The sequence below is a fragment of the Ascaphus truei genome, chromosome 15, assembly GCF_040206685.1.
Source record: "Ascaphus truei isolate aAscTru1 chromosome 15, aAscTru1.hap1, whole genome shotgun sequence".
Lineage (NCBI taxonomy): Eukaryota > Metazoa > Chordata > Amphibia > Anura > Ascaphidae > Ascaphus > Ascaphus truei.
In genome coordinates, this window is record NC_134497.1 from 43,997,424 (window position 1) to 44,011,485 (window position 14,062).

A 14,062-nucleotide genomic window follows, 5' to 3' on the forward strand; every position below is an offset into this window, starting at 1 on the left:
GACAAGCTGCATACTACAGCCTTTCTGGAAGATCAGATACTGCACTACAGCTTTCAAACAGCTACAAAGCAAACAGCTTTATACAGCTACACCGAGCAGCAGCCTTTATACAGCTACACAAAGCAGCCGCTTTTAAACAGCTAAACAAGCAAATAGCTTTACACAGCTACACAGAGCAGCAGCACTGCCACACAGGTCAGTGCATTATACCCAGCGCTATCACTCTCCTATCCCACCTGAGTCCACCCTCTGCACGGCTACACAGTGAGGAGCACCATCACATCTACCCCTGTGCCACGTCCCCATGGCTTGGGCTGCCAAAGACCACGCCACCGGACATCCGCCAGGACACAAGTCGGAGCTACGGACACCTGTAAGTACAGCTATCGTTATGCTGACTGCTGCAGGACACCGACCAGCACCATCTGAGACAGTCATCCATTGCTGATGCAGGTAACAGACCGCACGCCACATGCACTGGCTAGAGGCCTGCATACACCTGCAGCATGGCAGAACTCAGACCCTCACCAGACACCACGCATGAGTGACAGCTCAGACACCACACAGGAGAGTGACAACCCAGATACAGACCACTACACAACTGCGACAAATGCAAGAAGGCGCAAGGCCCAAGTGGACAGTTACACTTACACGAAAGGCCCACAAAAAGTATGAAACTATATCAATGCCGGTGTGTTGGGAGATGTGCATGTATCCGTTAGAGAGGGTGTGCTTTCGGATAGCTATAAAAGAGGTTTGTGAATAAAAGTGGGTTCCTAGACTTCCGGTATGGTGCCAAGGAAGTAAGACACACTTCAGTGAAGCTCCTGCTGGCTCCCAAGGGAAATTCGAAATATCAGCAAAAAAACTTTAAAAAATTACCTAAAAAGACAACCACCTCGGGGGGAGAGGGGGGATACATCCGACCTCCAGTCCATGGAGAAATATCTTGCTAAAAACAGAGCAATGCCTACAAAAAGTCAGATTGTAAAAAACAGATGAGAGAAGATTCTCACAAAATGGCCGCTGGCCATGAGGGAGAAGAAACAAATCTGAGAGAAGAAAACTCTGAAGCTAGCAGCCCTCCCCACACACAGCAAAGCTTGGATTATGATATAATAGCAAAAGCAGTGGCTAACGAATTATTGCCCAAGCTAAACCTAAACTCTGAGAAAATACAACATGCTATTAATGAGCACAGGGGGGAACTCACCTCGCATGCATCCAGAGTTGAAGAAGAAACAGAAATCAGAGTAAATGCAGTGGAAGACGCTCTGAGCTCAATGCAGGAAAAATTATCAGACTTGCAACAACAAAAAAAAGCCTTGGTAGAGAAAATGGATGATCTAGAGAATCGCTCCAGGAGAAATAACATTCGAATTATAGGGGTCCCTGAGTCCCTTAAACAAAACCAACTGCTGAACTTTTGTCAAAAATGGCTGCTGGAAAAACTGGGCATAATAAGAAAAAGTGAACTAATTAAAGTGGAGAGAGCCCACAGAATAGGGCAACTCAGAGAACAGAATTCTAAGCCAAGACCCATTATAGCCTGCTTCCTGGATTTTAATGACAAAAACAATATTATCAGGGCTTTCAAAGAAACCGAACAGCTACAGTATGAAGGGAAGAAAATATTAATAGTCCAAGACTTTTCAGTCATAATATCCCAAAAAAGAAGAGAATTCGGCCAAGTGTGCACAGCATTGCATAACCAAAAAAGAAAATTTGCCCTAACATACCCTGCTATCCTGAAGATCTTTACCGAATCAGGCATCAAGTTTTTCACCTCCCATGAAAAAGCAGAGGAATATGTGGGAATAGCTACTGAAGCAGCAAAATCACCAAGAAACCCGAGGCTGCCAGGAATCTACTCTCCCCCCCCCCGGATCCGCTTTCTCCCCCTGGAGACTGCAGGGAATCCGCTCCACCCCTGGAGGCTGCCAGAGATCCACCGGGGATCCACTCATTGGAGGGTGCCGGGGATCAGCTCCCCCCCTGGAGATTGCCGGGGATCCACTCCCCCCCCTGGAGGCCGCCGGAAATCCGCTCCCTCTCCCCGTGAAGGCTACCGGGGATCCACTCCCCCCCCCCCGCTCCCTCCCCGAGGCAGTCAGAGGACCGCTCTCCCCGAGAGCTATCGGACACCTCCTTCCTGGGACTATCGGGGAGGAACCGCCGTGATGGAAGGAGCCGTGCGGGCGGGGATAGCGGAGCCCCTGGACTGAAATGCTGCCCAGAGAGACATGTGCCTGCCTTCGCTCCCCCTCCCACGTCGGGCGCGCGGGGGGGGGGTTGAATACGGGGGACTGTCGGTGGGTCAGGATGGGGTGGATCGGCAGGGGGTGGGGTGGTGAATATAGATGGTGCATGTTAAGTGCAGTACAGAAATTGCAGAGTTAGATTGTTGGTGGACCGTGGGGGTGGAGATGCTGCGGTTGATGTGTGTTAATGCAGTGCAGCCATTGCATGTTAAAATTGCTCCCTTGCCTTTTGCCTCTTCTCCTCTCCCCCCTCTCTCCCCCCTCTTCCTCCTCCCTCCTCACCCCTCCCCTCCTCCCTCCTCACCCCTCCCCTCCTCCTTACCCCCCTCCTTACCCCCTCCTTGCCCCCCTCCTCCTTGCCCCCCCTTCTCGCCCCCCCTCCTTACCCCCCTCCTCCTCGCCCCCCTCCTTCTCGCCCCCCCTCCTTATTCCCCCTCCTCGCCCCCTCATCCTTACCCCCCCTTCTCGCCCCCCTCCTCCTTACCCCCCACATCCTTACCCTGCCCTCCTCGCCCCCTCCCACATCCTTAACCCCCCCTCCTTACTCCTACTCCTTACCCCCCACATCCTTACCCCTCCTCACCCCCCCACATCCTTACCCCCCTTCCTCGCCCCCCCCCTCCTCCTCGCCCCCTCCTCCTTACCCCTCTCCTCCTCGCCCCCCTCCTTATCCCTCCTCCTTATGCCCTCCTCGCCCCCACCTCCTCGCCCCCTCCTTATCCCCCCTCCTCGCCCCCCCTCCTCGCCCCCTCCTCCTTACCCCCCCTTCTCGTCCCCCTCCTTACCCCCCCACATCCTTACCCACCTCCTCACCTCCCCTCCTCCTTACACCCCCTCCTCACCCCCTCTCCCCCCACCCCCCTCTCCTTGCGTCCCCCACTCTCCCTACCGCCCTTCCCCCCCACTTCCTCACTTCCCCCGTCCCTCCAGGTATTTAGCAATTTGCTGGCTGAGACTAAGTTGCCCTGAACCCCATCCTCCTTGCCCCCCCCACTTCCTCGCCCCCCACTGTCCTCGCCCCCCCCACTTCCCCTGTCCCTCCAAGTATGTAGAAATTTGCTGGCTAAGACTAAGGTGCCCTGAACCTACCCCCGGGGGACCTGGTGGAAGGGCTCATGTTCTCTCTCTGCTCGGTCCGCGCCGAGGGCCCCCTCTGGTAGGGAGACCTATGGAGGTGTGTGTGGAGCGCAGTATTAACAAATAGATTAACTGTTTATAGCTACAGAAGGTATAAAATGTTCCCACCCCCCCCCCCTTAATGCCCCCCAACCCCCCTGCCACCTCTACACCCACCCCCCTCCACTCACCCTGCTACCTCCACACCCACCCCTCCTCCACCCCTCACCCTGTTGAAAAGTGAAAAATATTTGTTTAGGTTTGTACATAGGTTGGGGGTATCTCCCAAGCACCATGGTAAGATGCATCTTGTTTGGTTTTAAAACTGTAAAAGTTATTATGTTCAATGTTATGTAAATAGCGGGTACCAGCAAGGGTACTGTAAAAGGGGACTAGCTAGTAGTGCCCCAGGGGTACCGACAGCAACTGTTACGGGTAGCTCACTCTATTCCGTTAGCGGGACATCAGGGGGTCAACAGAACGCGAGCCCGGTTATTACAGCGTTACTACTGGCCGGGGGCATCTCGAGATGTGGGCAATTTCTGCCGCTCTTGTGATGCCTGCCAGCGAGTGGTTAATGCGGGCGACCGTGTGAAGGCACCACCGAAACCCCTACTGATAATAGGGGAACCCTTCCAGAAGTAGCGATGGATCTTGTAGGACTCCTTATGATTCCTAGCAGGTCAGGGAAGCGCTACATCCTCACGGTGGTGGATTTTGCCACCCGGTACCCTGAGGCGGTAGCGCTTGGCACCATAGATGCCAAGACAGTGGCAGCAACTTTGCTGAACATTTTTTCTAGGGTAGGTTTCCCTAGTGAGATCCTAACCGATCAGGGGTCGCAGTTCATGAGTGAACTGTTACATTGTCTCTGGGATGCCTGTGGTGTACAGCACCGGCGCACTACCCCTTACCATCCCCAGCCAAACGGATTATGTGAGAGGTTTAACAGTACCCTGAAGCCGATGCTTCGGACCTATATAGAGGCGGAGGGGAGAGACTGGGAGATTCATTTACAGCACTTGCTGTTTGCCTACCGAGAGGTACCGCAGGAATCTACAGGCTTCTCCCCCTTCGAGCTACTATATGGCCGCAGGGTACGTGGACTTCTGGACCTATTCCGTGAGGGATGGGAAGGGGAAGCTACTGCTACTGATGCTTCAGTGATCCAGTATGTAGTAGATCTCTGAGACTGGTTAGAGATGCTAATGGGGGTGGCCCAGGACCACCTCAGGGCCGCTCATACCAAGCAAAAGCAATGGTATGACCGGAATGCCCGTAGCAGGGAATTCATCCCAGGACAGCAGGTGCTTGTTCTCAAACCCATTCGGGAGAACAAGTTGATGGCTGCCTGGTCGGGACCGTACCCGGTCATCCGAAAGGTGAATGAGTACAACTACGTTGTACAGGTAGAACCCGAGAGACATAAGACATATCACGTCAATATGCTGAAAAATACAGAGCACTGAGTATGGGAGCAGTAACGGCCATTTGTAGCCCACTGCTGGAGGATCCGGCGAGCAATGCTCTGTCTGATCGCCTAGGGGAGGCTAGGCAGGGAAACACTGTGGAGCAGGTGGAGATAGGGGCACAGTTGAGTGCTAGGCAGAAGGGAGAAGCCAGGGACATGCTAGCTAAGTTTAGCACCCTCTTCACTGACATGCCAGGGACCACACATCTCACAAAACACCCAGTGCACACATGGGACCTGCAGCCTCTGCATAAGCACGCTTATAGAGTGTCAGCAGAGGTCAAGACCAGTATGGAGAGGGAGATAGAGGAGATGCTGACCCTAGAGGTAATTACTCCGTCCCAGAGCCCTTGGGCAAGCCCGGTAGACCTAGTCCCTAAGAAGGACAAGACCACCTGGTTTTGTGTACTACCGCTTGCTCAACGCTGGAACAGTGTCAGATGCCTACCCCATGCCCCGCATGGATGAGTTACTGGATGAACTCGCGGGGGCAAAGTATCTGACCACTATGGATTTGAGCAAAGGCTATTGGCAAATCCCCCTGACCCTGGAGGCTAGGGAGAAGTCAGCATTCATCACTCCAAGTGGCCTCTATGAGTTTTTGGTGATGCCATTTGGGATGAGGAATGGCCCGGCTACCTTCCAACGCCTGGTCAATAGGTTACTGGAAGGGATGCAGAGCTATGCCAGGGCTTACTTAGATGACATTGCTATCTTCCGTAATTCCTGGGACTCCCACTTAGGACATGTAGCTGCGGTGCTGGATAGGATCAGGGAGGCTGGGCTTACCTTGAAACCCACTAAGTGTATGGTAGGGATGGCAGAGGTCCTGTACTTAGGGCACAGGGTGGGTGGAGGGCACCTCAAACCAGAGCCAGCCAAGGTAGAAGCCATAGTTCAGTGGCCTGTTCCAAAAACCAAGAAACAGGTCCTGGCATTTTTGGGCACGGCAGGGTACTATAGGAAGTTTGTCCCACAGTACAGCGCCGTGGCCAAACCCCTGACTGATTTGACTAATAAGCAACTGCCTGTGCTTTTCACCTGGACTCCTGCCTGTGAAACTGCTTTCCAGGCACTGAAAACTGCGCTTGCTGGGGCCCCCATACTGGCTGCCCCGGACTATACCAAACATTTCCTTATACAGACTGATGCCTCGGACTATGGCATTGGGGCTGTATTCAGCAAAGTGGGGGACGACGGTAGAGAGCACCCTGTGGTGTACCTCAGCTGAAAACTACTCCCCAGAGAGGTGGCCTATGCCACCATTGAGAAAGAGTGCTTGGCCATTGTGTGGGCACTCAAAAAACTCCAGCCCTATGTGTATGTAAGGGCTTTCACGGTCCTCACAGACCACAACCCCCTGAGTTGGCTGCAGAGGCCATCAGGGGAGAATGCCAAGTTGCTAAGGTGGAGATTGGCCTTACAAGAGTTTGAGTTTACTATTCAGCACAAAAAGGGTAGTGAAAACAGCAATGCTGATGGACTGTCACGTCAGGACTATCCCTCTGAGACTGAGTTCGTTAAGGATGCCAGCAGTGCCCCACTCCCTGTTAGGGCCAGTGGGCCACAGGTCACCCATTAAGAAGGGGAGGTGTAGAGGGAGAGGGGGGTTGGCCCGGTTTTAAAGGGATTGCACCCCATATGGCCACCCCCTGACCTCACCAGGGAGGCAAGGGGTTAACTGGACTACGGTCCAGGAATGTGGCTTACACCTTGTCATGTCAGGAAACTGTATGTTCCCCTGTTCCCATGTTTCATTATAATGTCAGTGTCTGCACCACAATGGGGATTTAGTGACAAACTGGGATTTATTTTACAGCGGAGAATTTTGTGTTAAAGTATGAAACGGTTTAAGTGGTATTTATGTATCTCCGGTTCTGAAGGTCGCAGCAGGCTGAAACTTGGATCATATGATGTCCCAGTTCCGGCATTAAGATCTGGAAAGTTTGGACCCACTGGACCTAACGGAACCGGATATTTTAATATGTCTGTTTTTTAACTTTAATATTGTATTCCAAGGCGGGGATAAAAACCCGCGCAGATTCCTTCACACAAAGGAATGCAAATGGTCAGGGGGTGACCCAAAGTCTAGGAACCAAATACTGATCAAAAGACTCTGCCACTCTAACTGTTTACCTGAGGGCGGAGAAGCATCAAACTGGAGTGGTTTGTAAGTGCTATATCTACACCTACAAACAATGAAGATCCTGCCAGATACTTCATCTGGTAGACTGGTCGTCGCCCCTGATTTAATTATGGGGCTACAGAAATAAGACCCTCAGAGTCCCAGTACGCATGGGCTAACCAGCTGGGGGGGCGTGGGTTAAACTGTGTTTCCACGTTAGGGATTGAATACAGATAATTGTTCACCAATAGTCTGTATTCAATGTTAAAAATAGGGTTACAAAGGTATATAAACTGTGTCAACCCTACAGTTTTAGTTCTTCTGATTTCACCTGGAATGTCACCGGATTGCTGGAGAATTGCTAGCTGATACTTCTCCATCCCCCAAACCTAAGTAAGTGTTACCTTCTTGCCTGTTAATTGTACTATATTGCTGTGTTCACCATTTAAGGAATAAAAATATATTATTATATCTAAGCCTCGTTCAGTTCAACCCAGATATTTGGTGTTTGTTATATCTTGTCATAAGTTACCGTGACAATGAGATCCAGGATGACATTTCCACTGTCATTCTTTGGCAGGGCATGTGTCATAATTATATCATTTGCAAGGCTACTGTATCCCCTTCAAACACTCCCACTGCTAATCAAACAGCAATGTTAATGAACTGAATAAGGGGATGAGTAAATTCCTTTGGCAAGTAAAAAAACCGAGCATAGCACTGATAAAACTACAGATGTATCTAAAGCCCTCTCCCGCCTTGAACCCTTTTCACTGACTGCCCTGCACCTCTGGAATGCCCTTCCCCTCAATACCCGACTAGCACCCACTCTATCCACCTTTAAGACCCACCTTAAGACACATTTGCTTAAACAAGCATATGAATAGCACTGTGGATTATACTGGACACATGATATAAAGCTTAGCCCCCTGCAGACGCACTTACCAGAACTCCCTCCTACGGTCTCTGTACGTTCTCCCTACCTACCAATTAGACGGTAAGCTCCTCGGAGCAGGGACTCCGTTCCTTAATGTTACTTTTATGTCTTAAGCACTTATTCCCATGATCTGTTATTTATATTATCTGTTATTTATTTGATTACCACGTGGATTACTACTGTGAAGCGCTATGTACATTAATAAAAACAAAAAAACCGGCGCCTCCAAAAAGAATAACAAATAGACTTGAATTGCTTCAATAGTGTCTCTTGCACAACATTCAAGTGTCTGTTGCTTTTTATTTATTTTAATTCATTTGCATTAAATTTGTAATTATTCTCTCGTTTATCTTATCAGTGATTATTTGTTTTAGTTGCACTATGATCTTTTTCTTTTTTTGTGTGTTTGTCTTATTTGTTTGTTTGTCTTTCCATGAGACTTCATCGAAGATTCTACTCTGGATTTCCACTCAGCCTTATTGGACTTTATATTTGGGCAGGCTCTATTTGTCATTCTTTTTGGAGGCGCCGTTTTTTTTGTTTTTATTGTCTATATTGGTTTGTGTGAACCTTTGTTCTTGGCAGCCCCCACTTTAACATTTAAAGTGTGTTTCATTATATGTTAGTCACCTATGTGTCACTATTTTTATTTGTAGCATTAGCGCTGTTCCCACTGCCCTTTCCCTTTATCGCTATGTACATTAATGGCGCTATATAAATAAAGACATACAATACAGATGGCCAAGGAAAGGGGCGGAATTAACATACCAAATATACGAGACTATAACCTAGCCTGCATGCTAAACCATGTGGGGGATTGGACACAAGGGAAAGATTATTACTCCTCCCCAGAATTAGATAAACATTTTGTGGGTGAGTTCTCACTGGCAGAACTACTAAACACAAACTGGAATAAAATGCCCCAAGAGATCAAATCCAGCATGTTAATTAGGAACACAGTGGTTACGTGGCGAATAATTAGGAAAAAGTTTAAATTGTCTTACACAATTTCCAGATTCCTACCTATACAGGGAAATCAGATGTTCCCGAAGGGAAAAGAACATTGCCATTTTAGTAGCTGGGGAAAACAAGGCATAAGAAACCTAGGAGAAATTATAAATAAGGAGAAGAATGAGTTTATGTCATATAGGGAGCTAATCTCAACATATAATATACCAGAAAACCAGGTATTCCAATACATCCAACTATTAAACTATGTAAGAAAACTCCAAGTCTACAAAAAACACATACTAGAAAACAATGCAATAGACACGTACTTCAGTCAAGACACAGATACCAGATACACACTAGCTGCCATATAAATTAATTAGAGACCAAGACATGGAGAAAAATAACAAAAAAAATCTAGAAGCATGGCAACAAGACTTTCAAGAAATTCAAATGAAGGAAGATCTAACGATTGGGTATGTCAGGATTTGTGAAAGAATTACATCAGAAAACTGGAGAGAAATGCAATTCAAGATAATACATAGGGCATACTGCTGCGGCCGAGTTTATTCGAGCATTTGCCCGTTCTCGGCCGCAGCAGTAACCTGGCGCGCGCCGGAGGGTGCCGGGCACGCGCCGAAGCAGCGGAGGAGCGCCCTCCGATCGGGGCGCTCTCCCTCCCGCTGCCGGGTCCGCCGGGTCCCCTGGAACCCCCTGCCGCCGTCCCCCACATCGTGGGACACCAGGGCTCCCTCGGGGAGCCCTGGACGCGCGTGCAGGGGGCGCAGGCACCCGATGACGCGTGACCGCGCATCGGTGATGCGCGGCACGCTGAGGGAGTGCGGCTAGCACGCCGGGGCATCCCCCGGCTTGCGGTGCTAGCCGTGCTGCAATAAAGTGTGTCGGTAGTGTATATACCCTTCACCAGACAAATTACCAATATAGAAGCAGACACAACGAAATGGCCCAAATGCAACCTCCCTAAAGCTAACCTTAAACGCTGTCTCTGGACATGCGTAAAAATTAACGAGTTATGGACACAGGTCCTACAATATATTAAAGAAGTTACGAAAATTAACTGGGTAAGACACCCCCTCCCCATGATATTTGCTAATACCGAATCTTGGACAATCAAGATCAACCAAAATAGGGGGGGCCATTCTCCCAACAGAGATGATTCTCCTGGTAGCCAGAAAAGCCATTATGATCAAGTGGGTGGATACACAAGCACCTAGCATAGAACTTATAAAATCCCACTTGGTCAAACTGATCACAATAGAAAGAATATCTACCGAACAAGTAAGAGATAACCATTATGACAAATTTGATCGAAAATGGGAGATGATTATAAACTCTTTTCCCCAGCTAGAACAGAGTACATTCAGATGACACCCAATATAAGATGGTAAACTAAACCGGACGGAAAACCGGATAAAGGAAATAGAAAATAAGGAGAACGTCCTGCATCACAACATAGCATAACAACATGACAGAACAGAGTAAAAACGAAGAGCCTAGTCTAAACAGATATGATAACTAAAAGAAAGAATGGCAGTCACAAGCATGCTTCTGTATGATACAAGGTTTTGAGTTAAATCGTCGAGATATTAGATCAAGACCAGTTATAAGTTTGAAAAAATAAAAAAAATGGGTATTGCAAATATGTATTGAACTATGTAACATTATATGATAATCTATATACATGTAAATACAATATGCTACAATGTGATAGAGCATGTGAGATTAATATCAGTAATTGGAGGTGCAGGACTCCGCAACAAAGTAGCAGTTATAGCAAGTGTTGCGGTCAAAATGTCAGCCTCCTGCGTGTGCATACAGTGTGTGTCCAATGCATGCGTTTCACGTAGCACTGCTTCTTCAGGGCCCGTAACACATAGGGGGAGGTCCCATAGGCTTGGTGGTAGTTTATATAGTCACTGTGGAATCTCACTGTAATGGTTAACCTCCAGCATGCTGGATCTTAACAGACTGAATTGTCTCACTGATGGAGTGTAGAAAAATAGTCAGATACAGAACGTTTATATTACCAGACTCTGCTACTATTTCATATAAAAGGTTATATGCCTTCTTGCTGAACATAGGAGTTTGAGTATCTATGTATTGTATTGTATTGTATTGTATGTCTTTATTTATATAGCGCCATAAATGTACATAGCGCTTCACAGTAGTAATACATATCATATAAATAACAAATAATATAAATAACAGATCATGGGAATAAGTGCTTCAGACATACTGTAAAAGTAACATTAAGGAAGGAGTCCCTGCTCCGAGGAGCTTACAATCTAATTGGTAGGTAGGGAGAACGTACAGAGACAGTAGGAGGGAATACTAGTAAGTGCGTCTGCAGGGGGCCAAGCTTTATGTGTCATGTGTCCATGATTATCCAGTGCTACTCAAATGCTTCTTTAAGCAGATGTGTCTTAAGGTGAGTCTTAAAGGTGGATAGCGAGGGGGCTAATCGGGTATTGAGGGGAAGGGCATTCCAGAGGTGTGGGGCAGAAAGTGAGAAAGGTTTAAGGCGGGAGAGAGCTTTAGATACAAAGGGGGTAGAAAGAAGACATCCTTGAGAAGAACGCAAGAGTCGGGATGGTGCATAGCGAGAAATTAGGGCTGAGATGTAAGGAGGGGCAGAAGAATATAAAGCTTTAAAAGTGAGCAGGAGAATTGAGTGTGAGATACGTGATTTAATCGGAAGCCAGGAGAGGGATTTCAGGAGGGGAGATGCAGAGACAGATTTAGGAAAGAGTAGAGTGATTCTGGCAGCAGCGTTTAGGATAGATTGTAGGGGAGACAGGTGAGAGGTAGGAAGTCCGGACAGCAGGAGGTTGCAGTAATTGAGACATGAGAGAATGAGGGCCTGAGTCAGAGTTTTAGCAGTTGAGTAACAGAGGAAAGGGCGTATCTTTGTGATATTGCGGAGGAAAAAGCGACAAGTTTTAGAAACGTTTTGAATATGAGAGGAGAATGAGAGTGAGGAATCAAGTGTAACCCCTAGGCAGCGTGCGTGGGCTACTGGGTGAATGATCGTATTTCCAATATCAATGTGGAAGGAGGTAGTAGGGCCAGGTTTGGGAGGAAGTATAAGGAGCTCTGTTTTTGCCATGTTAAGTTTCAGTCGGCGGATGGCCATCCAGGATGATATTCCAGAGAGGCATTCAGAAACTTTGGTCTGTATAGCAGGTGTAAGGTCAGGGGTTGAAAGGTAAATTTGTGTGTCGTCAGCATAGAGGTGATATTTAAACCCAAATGATGTGATTAGGTCACCTAGAGAGAGTGTGTAGAGAGAAAAGAGAAGGGGTCCCAGGACAGAGCCCTGGGGTACCCCCACAGAGAGATCAATAAAGGAGGAGGAGGTGTTAGCAAAAGAGACACTGAAGGTACGATGGGAGAGGTAAGAGGAGATCCAGGATAGAGCTTTGTTCCGAATACCAAGAGTATGGAGAATGTGAAGGAGAAGAGGGTGGTCCACGGTGTCGAATGCTGCAGAGAGGTTGAGTAATATGAGCAGAGTGTAATGACCTCTGTCTTTGGCAGCGTGGAGGTCGTCAGTTAATTTAGTGAGGGCTGTTTCAGTAGAGTGAGCAATGCGGAAGCCAGATTGTAGAGGGTCTAGGACAGAATAGGTGTTGAGAAAGTGTAGCAATCGAGAGAATACAAGACGTTCAAGGAGTTTGGAGGCAAAAGGCAGGAGGGAGACAGGTCGATAGTTAGAAGGACAGGTAGGGTCAAGCTTGCTGTTTTTGATTAATGGTATGACAGTTGCATGCTTGAATGATGATGGAAAGGTACCAGAGTAGAGGGAAGAGTTAAAGATCTGTGTGAGCATAGGGATTATAGAAGGAGCAAGAGGTTTTAGGAGATGGGAAGGAATGGGATCAAGAGGGCAAGTGGTAGAGGGAGAAGAGGAGATCAGCAGTGACACATCTTCCTCCGAGATAGCGGAAAAATAGTCAAGAAAGGCAGGGGGAGAGTTGGGAAGCATTGTGGGATGGGAGGAGGCAACAGATGGGATGTTCTGCCGTATGGACGCCACCTTTTCCTTAAAAAAGTCGGCAAAGTCCTGAGGTGAGATAGAGGAAGAAGAGGAGGCAGCTGAGGGTGGTCTGAGTAGAGAGTCAAAAACAGAAAAGAGACGGCATGGGTTAGACTTGTGTGTGTTGATTAGTGATGAAAAGTAGGTTTGTTTAGCCTGAGAGAGGGCAGAGTTGAAACAGGATAGCATAAATTTGTAGTGAATGAAGTCTGCGAGCGTATGAGATTTCCTCCAGAGGCGTTCAGAGGAACGAGTGGAGGAACGCAGCATGCGTGTGTCGGAGTTTAGCCAGGGTCTGGGGTTAGAAGGGCGAGGACGGCAGAGAGAAAGCGGGACATGAAGATCAAGAGAGGAAGATAAGGCAGAGTTGTAGTTCCTGACCAGGTTGTCAGGGTCTGAAGCAGAACTGAGAGAGGAGAGGGAGGAGCGTAAAGTGGAATCAAGAGCTGGTAGGTTAATAGAGCGCAGGTTTCTGCAAAAATGAGGGCGAGATGGAGATGGAGAGAAGCGAGAGAGAGAAAATGAGATGAGGTGATGGTCAGAGAGAGGAAAAGGGGAGATGGAGAAGTCGGAGAGAGAGAAGTTTTTAGTGAAAACCAGGTCTAGGTAGTGTCCATCCTTGTGGGTGCTGGCTTCAGTCCACTGTTGAAGGCCAAAAGAAGAGGTTAGAGAAAGAAAGCGGGAAGCCCAAGGGAGAGAGGGGTCATCAATGTGGCAATTGAAGTCCCCAAGGAGAAGAACAGGGGAGTCTGAGGAGAGAAAGAAAGAGAGCCAGGATTCAAAGTGAGAGAGAAAGGCAGAAGGGGGATGAGTAGAGGAAGGTGGGCGATAGATGACCGCCACATGGACCGGGAGAGGAGAGAAGATCTGGACTGTGTGAACCTCAAAGGAGGGAAAAGCAAGAGAGGGGGGAGTAGAAACTGTTCGGTAGCGGCAGAGAGAGGAGAGCAGGAGCCCCACGCCTCCACCCCTGCCACCAGGGCGCGGAGTGTGGGAGAAGGAAAGGCCACCATAGGAGAGGGCAGCTTCCAGAGCAGAGTCAGTCTGAGTGAGCCAGGTTTCAGTTATGGCAAATAGGAGCAGGGAGTGAGAAAGAAGTCATGCACAGAGAGGAACTTGTTAGAAAGGGAGCGAGCATTCCAGAGGG